Here is a 13005-nt window from a genome sequence, read left to right on the forward strand (position 1 = left end):
TGGGTGAGGATTTTTTTTAAGTTTTTGCTCTTTTCCAATTGTTTAATAAACATTACACATATAATCAGAAGAAGAAAGCAATAAATGGTACCTTTTGCTGAATTTCTGTAAGACTCAATGTTGGTAAGGAAGTGATAAGAAAAGAGCATTGGGACAACCTTCTAGGAGGGGAATTTAACAGTACATATTAAGATCCAAAATATTTATATTCTTTAACGCAGCTTCTGTTCATTGGTTCTAATGACTAGAATAAAAAATGACCAGCAAATAAAACAGAAATTGGAACAATGATTTATGTACAGCAATATTCATGGCACAGGTTTCTAAAATATAGAAAAATTGGAAATAACTTAAATGTCTGATATTGAGCATATGGTTTAAACAAATTATGATATGGTCATATAATGAAATATGTAATCATAAAAATGCCACTTATAAAGAATATTTAGCTGGGCACAGTGGCTCACCCCAGTAGTTCTAGCACTCCGGGAGGCCAAGGTAGGAAGATCATTTGAGGTCAGGAGTTCGAGACCAGCCTGAGCAAGAGCAAGATCCCATGACTACTAAAAAGAGAAAAAAATTAGCTGGGCAACTAAAAATAGAAAAAAAATTAGCTGGGCATGGTGGCGCGTACCTGTAGTCCCAGCTACTTGAGAGGCTGAGTCATGAGGATCGCTTGAGCCCAGGAGTTTGAGGTTGCTCTGAGCTAGGCTGATGCCACGGCACTCTAGCTGTGGTAACAGAGCTGTGCCCAGGTAACAGAGTGAGACTCTCTCTCTCTCAAAAAAAAAGAGTATTTAAATAAAATTTTAAATGGTTATGACATAATGTTCAGGGTAAAAAGCTGGATTTTTAAAAACTAGGTGAAGTACAATGTCCAAGGTGTGTACATGTGTGTGTGTATACATAAAAAAGGGCTCAGAAGATTACACCAATATATTAACAGTGAATATCTCTAGACTTATGAATTATGGGGACACTTAGGGTTTTTTTCATCATTACCATGTGCTTTTCATAATCAGAAAAATAATCCCTTTTTAAAAAGGTCACCACTGGGTGGGTGGCTCACACCTGTAATCCCAGCACTTTGTGGGGGCCGAGATGGGAGGATCACTTGAGGCCACTAGTTGGAGACCAGCCTGGGCAACATAGTGAGACCCCATCTCTAAAAAAAAAAAAAAAGTAAAAAGGTCTCCATGATTTTTAACTAGTCACAGATTGCTCTACAGTACAACCAAATGTCACAAATGCACATTACTTTGACCCGGCAATTCAACCTTCAGAACACATATTGTGTGAAGCAGACCCCACATCTAGTTATTCACTGCAGCATTGTAACAGTAGAAGGTTGGAAACAACTCGTAACTACTGGACAGCATCATATGCCTCCGGCCCTATATCACACAGCTTGTGGGAGGATCGAAGCGATGGAAAGACAGAACTGTGGGACCCTGTTCAAGAGTGAGGGTGTGTCATGCCGCCCTCAGACAGAACAAGCTGTAGGAGGAGACTCAGCTGTCGGGACTTTCACGACCTGGTGGCTGTTGTAAGCGGACACGCGGAGGTGGAAGAAAACGCTGCGGTGACTAAGCGCTGGCACCTGGTCTGAGAGCACCTGCCCGCGGGCAAGCCGAGGGCTCCCTGTGGAGTACACCGCGTGCTGTAGAGAACAGCAGGTAACTAGATTCGGTCCAGTGACACCTGCCTGCAGACTGGCTCCCTTCTCTCTCCTGCAGTCTGCCCGATCCCTCCGCTGCCCCTTCCCATGGCCCTTCTTCTCAGATACCTGGAGTTCAAGTTCCCTTGAAACTAGGCAGGGCCGCCCCATGTGGTTTCGTTCCCCGCATGCCCACTCCACCCTCTGCCTCCTGGAACTCTCCATCCCAAATCAAGCCCCCTTTCTCCTCAACTAAGAACACGGGGCAGCAGCCCTGCCCCCTGCTTTGCCTGCCATGGTGTCCTCACCCCTTCCTTTCCTTTCCCCTGGGTCTTCAGGGGCTTCATTTGCTCTAGAATATGCTAGACTCCTTACAACACCCCCCCCCCACACACACACAGTCCGACCTGCTGAAGCGGAAGCCTCAGGAGGGCTGCAAGCCCCTCCCGGCTCCCTGCTCCCCACGGCCACAGCTGAGCAGCCCAGAGATGAGGCCCTGACCCAGAGTCGGCCAATCTATGGGATGTGGGCAACCTGCGAGGGGGCTTGACTTGAGAAGATGAGCTAAGGCTATGAGATGCTCTCTTGCGGAGCCTGTACAGAAATACCCAGAGAGGGAGGGCATTAGTAGTGGGAGATGAAGTTGAAAAGAAGTTTTAAGGTAGCATCCAGAGGTCGTGAAAGCTGGGCTTGTCAGGAAGCAGTCGTTCAGAGACGACACGGTGGGGGAGTGAGAGATGGAGAACAGCTGGTCCTGTTGACGCTCTAGCCCTAGTGCTCAGCCCTGGTAGCTGAAGACACCTGAGTATCACTTGTGACCTAACTTGGCACATATCTTACACTGGGTTTCCTGCAAATGGCCTCTGAGATGGAGGGTTGTGTGCAGAAGGTTTACCGGGGATTGCTTTTGGGAGATACACCTGTAAGCAGGTGAGGAAGGAAGGACTAGATTGGAAGCACTAGACTTAAATGCAGCTGCAACTGAGCTTCAGTTCATTCTTCACGGTGCTCTGGAGCTATGGTGGGCTTTCAGAGTTGTCCTAAAATTGGGGCAAGGGGGCTGCACTTTTTCCCCTCACTTTAGCTGATCCTTGGCCGTGGGCCACCCTGGGCGGGAGCATAACCTTGTGACAAACGGTTCCCTGCAGCTGAAGGCAATTCCCCTTGAGGTGCATGGCTGTGAGCCAGCAGCAACCCCTCTCCCCAGCACCTGGGGTGGCGGTGCAGGGGCACTGAAGAGGGGACCTGGGTGGAGCACACAGGTCCTGTGTGTCACCATACGCACACACTTAGACAGAGTTCCTTAAAGGCAGATGTTACATCGTGTTGTGTGTCTCACTTCCAGCCTAGCACCTGGCACAGGGTACTGTTAGGTTTAGATTCAACGGACTGAGAATCTATACTGTGCCAGGCATGATGCTAGGCACATTATATAGATTATCTCACAGAATCCTCAAAATCATGCTGTAAAGGGCAAGTTTTGTAAAGTACATGTTTTTAGGACCATTTTACAGATGTAGAAATTTAATCTCAGAAGGTAACTTGCTCAATTAGCTAAAAAGTAAAGTCCAAAGTAGAATTTGAATCCAGGATTTGATCCAGGGCCCTTTCCACAACACTACATATGGCCAAGACAGTTCATTGCCTACCAGATACCCACTCTCTCCTTCTTTCTTACTAATGGAGCCCTGGTTTTACTTAGGGATGACTTGTGTCCAAATAAAAGACGATGACATGTCCCAGCTTTCCTTGTGCTTAAAAACTAGCCAGAGAGACATAAGTAGAAATTGTTAGATGAGACTTCCAGAACATTGTTGGAGAGGCATTGACTCAACTTGAAGATTCCCTCTTTTCCCTTCCCACTTCCTTCCTCCTGCTTTGAAGTTAACATGATGTCTGAAGGTGCAGCAACCACTGGGGGACATTGAAAATGGAAGCCACATTCATGTATTGGCAGAGCAGAAAGAAGCCTGAGACATCACAGAGTTTCCATATCATCTTAGAAGGCCCACCGCTATCATTTAGGCCTCTTGTTAGTTTAGAATCTACAATTCCTTACAGATATATTAGAGTTTGTTTGTCATTTTGCTATCTTGTAGATACACCCCAATATTGCATTTGGTTTCCCTGGTCCATGAAATTGCATGCTGAAAAATATATTTTTGCCAAAATTGGAAATTATAGTAGGCAAATAAGATAATTTTCTTAATTAAGTATTAGAATGCTGAGTTCCCACACTAACATATAACATACTTCAGAGTGAAGTAATGGTAGTAACACCCTACTTTTATTTAGCTCTTTGTGCAATGCGCATTATCTAATTTGGCCTTTGAAACAACTGTGTGAAGTAGAAAGAGGAGCGCTACTATTCCCAGTTTATTAATGAAAGAAACTGAAATGTAGGAAAGTCGAGTCATAGAATCCTCAAATCTTGGAAGAATATAGGACCTTAAATGAGATCATGTCAATCTCATACTCAGTATCTTTCATTTCTTTCTTCTACCCTACAGAACAGAATCCAAACTTCTTAGATGACACTTAAGACTTTTAAAAACAGGATCCTAACCTAACTCTTCAACCTGCTCATCTCCCAACATGAACCTGAATCAGATAGTATTGTTCCCGAGTCCCAGAAGGAGAAAATGTGACTGATAGTTGAGTCTTAGCCTGGGTTCCCTCCAAAACGGAAACTGAGACAAGAACTTGAGTGCAAATAGTTTATCTGGAAGTTGGCCCCCAAAGTAAAGTGAAGTACAAAGCCAGCATGATGGTACACACCTGTAATCTGTTGTCCCAGCCACTTGCAAGGCTGAGGCAGGAGGATTGCTTGAGGCCAGTGGTTTGAGACTAGCCTGGGCAACATATAGAGACCCCTGTCTCTCTCTCTAAAAAAAAAATATATATATATATATACACACACACACACACACACATATACATATATAGGTGTGTGTATATATGTAGGGGTGTGTATATATATATAGGGGTGTGTGTATATATATATATGGGTGTGTATGTATACAGGGATGTGTATATTTATATAGGGGTGTGTGTATATATAAAGAGTGAGGTACAAGGGAAAGTAAGACAGGGAAAGAGGAAAGGCTGATTGAAGAGTATGTTATGACATCAGGCAGCATTAAAACAACTGGGGCTCAATCCTGCTAGGGCCCTCTGAGGAGCACACAGAACCCCTCTCAGAATTGTCTACTTTAAAATCAACAAGAAGTGTTTGTCTGTTGACTCTCATCCCCGAGTATTTGATGGTTGCCCCAGAAGGCCTTAACTCCCTGCCCTCCTAAGCCAAGCGTCCACATGGCAGCACTGGAGAAGGCTTGGGGCACAAAAATGAAAGGTATGTGGCTTGTCCTTGAGGTCAGGCCAAAGTGAATTAAAAACCCATGCAGACTTCTGTTTCCAGGTCTAAGTAAGATCCTACAGTCAACAGCTATAAAATCTGGGCTTGATAAAATAGCAGTTCCCTGAAGGCACTAGAGGGGGACAGAAACAGGCAGAGTCTGGTGTCCAGTACACGGGCAAGGTGGGGAAACTGTACAAGTGACTTCCCACATTCAGAATGTCCCGTTTACAATGTAAAATAGCCCAGAGTGTGATGAACCAGGAAAATGGAGCAACAGTCTCCAGAGAAAAGAAAATCCACTGAAAACAACTCCAAGGTAATACAGAAGTTGCAACTATTAATAATTAAAATGACCGTTATAACTATTCTCAATGAAGCTAAACAAAATATACCTTCAATGAATGAAAAAATAGAAAATATCAACAGAGAAAGAAAACTCAAATGATTTAAAAATTAAATGGAAATTCTAGAAATGAAAAACACAGTATCTAAAATTTTTAAAAATCTAACTGATGGATTTAAGAGCCAAGTGGAAGTAACAAAGGAAAAAATAAGTGAACTTGAAGATAGTGCAATAGAAATTATATAATACGAAGAAAAGACAGATAAATGTTTTTTTAAAAAGATCAGAGTCTAACAGTCTGAAATAGACTGTTAGATAATATCAATGTATGTCTATACATATATGTAATTATAATATCAACCTATATGTCTAACCTATTTGTAATTGGAGTTCCAGAAAGACAATGGAGCAGTAAAAAAATATCAGAAGAAATAGTGACTAAAATATTCCTAAATTTGGTTAAAAACTTGAATTTACAGAGTCATAATTAATACACGATCCTTGCTCACTGGTAGCATAGCTTTACCTATGGGGGCAGAGAGAGTTAGTGTTCACAAGTACCTGTGAGCTTCCCTGTATTTCCCAGGCCCTGCTGGACTTAGCTTGGGGCCAGCCTTGTGATCAGTTCTAGCGGATGAACCATGAGCAGAAGTGATGTGTGTCACTTCTGGGGGCAGGTGGTTAAGAGCCGATGTACCTCCTCCATCTCTCTTTACTCCACTGTGATGTGTTCCATATGGTGTGGCTATAAGAAGGAAGAACTCCTCCTAACCGACACTGGACTTTGCATAAGCAAAAAAAATAAATAAACTTTTTTGTGAGAAGCCACTGAGACTTGGAAGGGCGGGCGGGAGGATGTTGTTTGTTGTAGCACCTACTATTACTTATACTAACTACTACACCCATTAAATTATGGGTATATGTTACTGATCTCTTCCGTTAGAATATGATCTGTTTGAGGTCAGTAGCAGGCGTTCAGCTTGTAACTATAGCAGCCGCCCCTATCAGGCCTGAAACATACAGTGTGCTCATTAAATGTGTGTTGAATGAATTACAAGTGAATGAATCATTCCACCTGATGTTTCAACATCTCAACCGAACACTTAACTAAAAACCCGAGGAGTCTAGAAAATATCTAGAGCTGGAACTTGAATCCAGAATCTTCTAACTCCAAGCCAAGAGCTTTTTGCGCATCACCATTGTGGGTAAATGATGGGAACTGTGAATTAACTCCAATGTGTGGCAATTCAGCAGACAGCCAGTCTGTGTGTAGCTTTCTAGGACAATTATTCTGGAAAGTCATTTCTGGGAAAGGGCCCAAGAATTTATACACAGCAGAGGAGAAAGACTTCTTTAAACATTGACTGCTGCTGTTGCTCTGGTCATGAAACTCTGAAAGCAACACAAGTCAGAATCTTCCTTGGGGACAGAAGAGCATCTGTCTTTTCAAAAATTTCGACATTCCTGTTAAACAATTTCTCGGGAATAAACAAAGAGGAAATTGAGCAGGGAAATTCTTAAAATCCCACCAGTAGGCTCAAAAAGTCAGTGAAAGTTCAGGATGGGAAAACAGATTTTGTGACAGCTTATGTAAATGTCTGAATTAACTGCAAACTCAGGAGTAATAAACAATAAGTTTTGCTTTGCTATCACCGATGGGATGAGTCTACTCTGTGCCAGATACAGAACTATACTTTATATGTATTATCCTTTCCTACTCTTTGTAACAAAGTGGCAAGGTATGTAACGCTATTCTCATTTTACAGGTAAAGAAAATGGGTTCAGCTGAGTGTGGTAGTGTGCACCTGTAGTCCAAGCTACTCCGAGGGCTGAGACAGGAGGATCCCTGGAAACCAGGTGTTAGAGGCTGCAGGGCGCTATGACCGCACCTGTGAATAGCCACTGCACTCCAGCCTGGGCAACATAGTGAGACCCCGTCTCTAAGTAAATAAATAAATATAAACCGACCGGGTGTGGTGGCTCATGCCTGTAATCCTAGCACTCTGGGAGGCTGAGGCGGGAGGATCGCTCAACGACAGGAGTTCGAGACCAGCCTGAGCAAGAGCGAGACTCCATCTCTACTAAAAATAGAAAGAAATTATCTGGACAACTAAAAATATATATAGAAAATATTAGCCGGGCATGGTGGCGCATGCCTGTAGTCCCATCTACTCGGGAGGCTGAGGCACGAGGATTGCTTAAGCCCAGGAGTTTGAGGTTGCTGTGAGCTAGGCTGATGCCACGGCACTCACTCTAGCCCGGGCAACAAAGCGAGACCCCGTCTCTAAGAAAATAAATAAATATAAACCACATTTCACAGTCATTTTTTTAAAAAGAAGAAAATGGTTCAGGATAGTTAATGAAACTTGCTAAAGGACACATAACTAGTAAATGGCTGATACAGAATTCAGGTGTCTTGGACTCCAAAGCCTATGCTCTACGCTTTCAAATGTGATTCTTTTATTTGAAAATCTCAGAAACCCACAGTGAACGGGTGTAGACAAAGGGACTGTATTGGATCTTGGAATCCAAGAAGGATTGAATGATAATCCACTGGAAGACAGAGAGAGACAGCACTGGGCTTCCGGAGCAACTGTAACCAGATGCCTGCACGCCAAGTCGCCCATCCTCGACTCTCTGCTCCTCTCATCCTCACGTCCCTCAGCTCCCACCAGGACAGAGGATCTGACTTGCTTCAGCTCCAGTTGGAGAACTCCCAGGCAGAGATTCAACTGGCCAGCTTTGGCCACGCACCTCCTCTGTAGAAATCCACTCTGGCCATGGGGATGGGTGACCTAGGAACAAGGCAGCTCCTGGTTTGAAAGAGGATAAAGTGTCTGAAAAACAAAAATGGTCAAAGGAAACATAAGCACTTAGCTTGAAGCAGAGAATACTCAGGGGGCTATTCCTGTTATCTGCAGACATCTGAAGGACCATTGTGAGGAAGATAAAGGATGAGCTCTGGGTCACTATGGGACCAATAGATAGAAGTTTCCAGAAGATAGATTGCAAGTTCAGATTCAACATTCACTGAGTGCTTCCCATGTGCCAGCTGTTCCACCAAGTTTTTTCACATATATCACCTCTTTTAACACATTAACTGCCATGTGAGTTGTATTTAATTCATGCTAGTTTTGAGCCCGGGGCTTTGTGAAGCATATGTAACTCACACATCTCTTCACCTTGGAAGCCGCATGAACTATTTTTCAAGCTGCATATAACTCATGCACAGAAAACAATAAAAAATAACAAATTTTTCATTAAATCAGAAAGGATTGCTTTGTTTTCAAAGTTTTTATTCTATTTTCTTAACGAAACACCATGACCCCAAGGAAAAAAAATTTTTTTTCTAGTGTGGTAATGTGTTAATCCTCATGATAAATCTGTCAGATACATTTCATTATTCCTATATTATGTGTGAGAAAACAGACCAAGATAAATAAAGTAAATTGCCCAAGTGGCAGGGGTTTGAGTCCAGGTGTTCTGTCTCTGCACTTTTTCCATTACCTCATTCTGCTCTTCGCATACGACTCCCCAGTCATCATTTCTGCTCAAAGACAGCTGGGATTTTCCAGGAGCAAGGGGCTGCCCACACCTAAAAGTACCCCTGCAAAAAAAGTCAAACAACCGTCTTCCCAGGACTCGACAAAAATGTGTTTCAAAATGGGAGGTGTGTTTGGACTAGAAACCCCCTAAGATCCATTCCAACTTTCGCTCAATAAATTCTGCAAGCTTTTACAAATTCTTTTAAAAACTCTGTTGGGCTGGGCACTGTGACACACACCTATAATCCCAGCTACTCGGGAGGCTGAGGCAGGAGGATGGCTTGAGCCCAGAAGTTAAAGTCCAGCCTGGGCAACATAATGAGACCCTGTCTCAAAAAACAAAAACTGCTGGATATCTTCCATATGCCACCCTGCCAGACCACTTTCTACCCCTTTGTACTCTGCTCTGTGCCTCGTAATGTACGGACCTGTATGCATTACATCATGATCTTCCTGCCCGCTGCCTTCCAGCTGATTCTATGTAGTAGGATCTCCAGCAGACCAGAGGAGGGATGCAAGCTTGGTAGGCTGCTCCCTCTCATTGTGACCGGCCCTGCACAATTCTGGCTCCTTCCAGGCTCTGTTAACTCCTTCCTTGTCTCTTTGCTTTAGCCTAGAGATGGTAACAGCTCTGTTACTGCAATACTGAAGGTCCTACAACATCCCTTGAGGTTTTCCTACACCCACACACCTATGTATTAATAATTAATCCCTTTGTCAACGAATCTTCCTCAAACTGTTCTGATTTGAACGTGCCACCTGTTTCCTATTGAGGCCCTCACTGATATAATAACTTTTTTCCAGATTATAAATTCTATATCCTAATTACATTTTTCTCCATGCTTAGTGTGAGGCTTTCTCATAGATACAGACTAAAGAAGAAAATTAAAATAATCTATAATCCCACTAGAAATAGCTAATATTTGTTTCCAACATTTTTCTGTGCACACGTTACATGTTTTTTACACCATTTATGTCTCAATGTACATACAATTTCATTAAAATGATTGTGTCATGAGCATATTCCCATGTCATTAAAAAGTCTTCATAAATATCATGTTTCAAAATTATGTACCATAATATAACATAATTATTTTTCCAGTTTCCTATTTGGGTTATTTCTATTTTTTGCTGTCATGAATACCGCTGCTATGATGTTCATCATTCATAAGTCCTAGTCCAAATTTCTGATTGTTTTCGTAGGTCCTTCAAAATGCTGATGTTCAAGTAATGCCCGATATATTGTATACGGTAGAGGGAGCTCCAGAGTTCTCTGAAACAATAGTTTTCTGTGCCCTGGTGAAGAATGAAAATAACCTGCCAGGACTGGCAGAAATATTAAAGGCATTTGAGGGTTTCCCTTCACCACTGGGAAAGCTATGCCTGATCTCACAATAAAACAATGTGGGCATTCTCTTCCTAGGCCTGGTTCCATCTTGGGTCAGGAGCAGAGCTCAGTTTGTTATTTTGGCTGACGACAAGTGTTGGTCACGAATCTTTAGATCTGTGGATGGCCAATGGGGCAAACTTTGCGGCTTAGTTTATGAGGAAAGTTGATGTGAGAGGGTTCTGAATGATGGCCACACCCCAGCCCCAGGGAACCGCAGTCCTGGAGTGAGTTCCCAGAGCTGCAGGCCAGACCTTGTTGTAGAACTCGTTGTGCAAGTTCTGGGCAGCTTCTTGAGAGACTGTGGTGGGTAATTGTCCTTAACCAAGGCTCAGGGTCACCCGAAAATGAGTGGGTGGCAAGCCACGTGGCTGGGACTGTGCTGAGGAGGAGGTGGGGGCAGGGACCTGGGTGCCTGCACCTTCAGGTCCTCTGTATCCCCTCCTTCCCGTTCGGACACGGTTCTTGTAGTAGAAGGTTCTGACACAGGGAGAGCCTGCCAGAGCCCACGCCACTAACAGTGGCTAGGCAAGTGCAGCTGAGAAGAGAGGGGAAAAACCTTCAGCAAGTGACCTGAGAACACGGAGTACTGCTGTGTCAACCCTACATCCCTCAAGGATGAAGATGGTACCATCTTGGAATAAGCATTTTGCCTCTTCCCCTGGACCCATCTTCCCAGGGATTGGCCCCTCCTGGCCCACCATACTTGACTCGCTCATTTGTGCGGGAGATAAATAAAGACCCCCTTTCCTTGAAACTATAATTACAGGCAGAGTTTTGACTGTATGCAGAGTATTCGTGTGACCTAGGAAGTCAGTGGGGTTTTCATAGTTGGCGAAAATGGTAAAGTCTGAAAATACTGGGTTTAGGCAGGCTCCAGGCTAAAAGCAACCCAGGTAGGGTTAAGGGAAGACTTTTCCTCAAAAACTGTGGCTCTCAATTTTACTTGTGCATAAAATCACCTGGAGAGGCCAGGCGTGGTGGCTCACGCCTATAATGCTAGCACTTTGGGAGGCCAAGGCAGGAGGATCTCCTGAGCTCAGGAGTTCAAGACCAGCCTCAGCAAGAGTGAGACCCCCGTCTCTACTAAAAATAGAAAGAAATTAGCTGGACAAGTAAAAACAGAAAAAATTAGCCGGGCGTGGTGGTGCATGCCTGTAGTCCCAGCTACTCAGGAGGCTGAGGCAGGAGGATCGCTTGAGCCCAGGGGTTTGAGGTTGCTGTCAGCTAGGCTGAATCCACAGCTCCCTAGCCTGGTCAACAGAGTGAGACTCTGTTTCAGCAAAAAAAGAAAATTCACTTGGGGAGTTTTTAAAAATCCCCACACCCAGACCGATTGCATCAAAATCTCTGGGGATGGGATCCCCCTCAACTTAAGTGTCTCCTAAAACTCTCCAGGTGATTCCAATGTGTAGCCAAGGTTGAGAAACCCTGGCCTTAAAAGGATAATGAAAGAAGGCCGGGGGCTTTTAATGCCTTAATAGGCATATAACTTTAATGGCCATAGTTCCAGTCTGTACTCAGGTGTTTTATTTCTTTAAATCTTGCTTTATAGTGCATTCTGGCCTCCATTTGCAAAGCCAATTAGAGAGCTGTAAATAAGTTATAAATTTAGTAGTTAAATTTAATAAGAAAAAAATATCTTGTGTCACTTGTGCTCTGTGAGTCGGCAAAACCAAGGCCAGCTTTTTTCCCTGAGCAGGCAGAAGGGCTTGGAAGAATGGGAGGAAAGGCCGGAATCCATAAAGGCAAAACTTAAACATAGCAGGTGGAGAAGCTGGGGACATCAGATGCATCCCCAGGGGCGAATCCTGCATTCTAAGGGCAGCAGTACAGCAAAGCGGGAGCCAGAGGGTGGCAAAAGCTCAGGAGCTCTCCTGGGTGTCATACTAACGTTCAGGAACCCCTTGGAAGGGACTTTGGTTGGCATGGTGGGCAGGAAAGCCAAGATTTGTCAAATCCCGGAGACCCAGGCCTCAGCCTTCTATTTTCTACACCTCTTCTCACTTTATCCTGAGCCACCCTCCTCTGTGGCTTTTCAGGGAATAGTGTAGTGTCCCCTGTACAGAAAAAGCAGGGACCTGGGAGTCAGACAGGCGTGAGTTCACAGCCTCTCTCCATCCCTGACTGGCTGCGTGGTGGTCACGACATGTTTAACCTCTCAGCATTCTGTTTCTCGTCTATGAGCTCAATAAGTGACCGAGAATGTGAGGTACTGCTGTGTCAACCCTGCCTCACCCTCGGATTACGATGGCACCGGATGGCACCGGCTCTTCCCCTTGGACGAAGAAGGACTTTGCCTCTTCTGCCTGGGTTCGTTGTCCCAGGATTGGCTTCTCCTGGCAACAGTATTTGATTAGCTCATTAGTGCTGGAGATAAGGTCAGTGAAACCTTCAGGCTCGGGCAAGAGGGCCCCTGCTCTGGCCAGTGCCCATCCTCATCCAGGGGTCCCATTCTGGTGTTCCTTTGTCTGTACTCCTCCCTGCCGGGTGCGAGGTTCACAGGGCCAACGGGACCTGCCTTTTAGAACCATTGCTCCCCTTCCTAGGCCACATTACAAGAGCCAGGACCCTGAAATTCCCCGCCCACGTGAGGCTGAGCCCCCTGCTGGGGTCTGTTTGGGCTGCTCCCCAGTTTGTCCTCTTGAGGATGGGCTACACTGCCCATCCCAGGCCCCAGAGTAGGTCAGGGGCACTGCTGGGGAGAGGGTG

The 13005-nt window shown here is 44.5% G+C and overlaps 1 long non-coding RNA gene across 1 annotated transcript; it reads right to left on the reverse strand.

The window, feature by feature from the left end:
- Positions 1-7799: 7799 nt before the first annotated feature.
- Positions 7800-9538, reverse strand: LOC123645967. The gene is made up of 3 exons (XR_006737747.1): positions 9335-9538; positions 8869-8968; positions 7800-8198 (listed from the first exon to the last, which is right to left on the reverse strand). It is a non-coding gene; the product is annotated as an uncharacterized LOC123645967 (long non-coding RNA).
- Positions 9539-13005: the final 3467 nt, after the last annotated feature.

The sequence above is a fragment of the Lemur catta genome, chromosome 10 (genome assembly GCF_020740605.2).
Source record: "Lemur catta isolate mLemCat1 chromosome 10, mLemCat1.pri, whole genome shotgun sequence".
In the NCBI taxonomy this organism is placed as follows: domain Eukaryota; kingdom Metazoa; phylum Chordata; class Mammalia; order Primates; family Lemuridae; genus Lemur; species Lemur catta.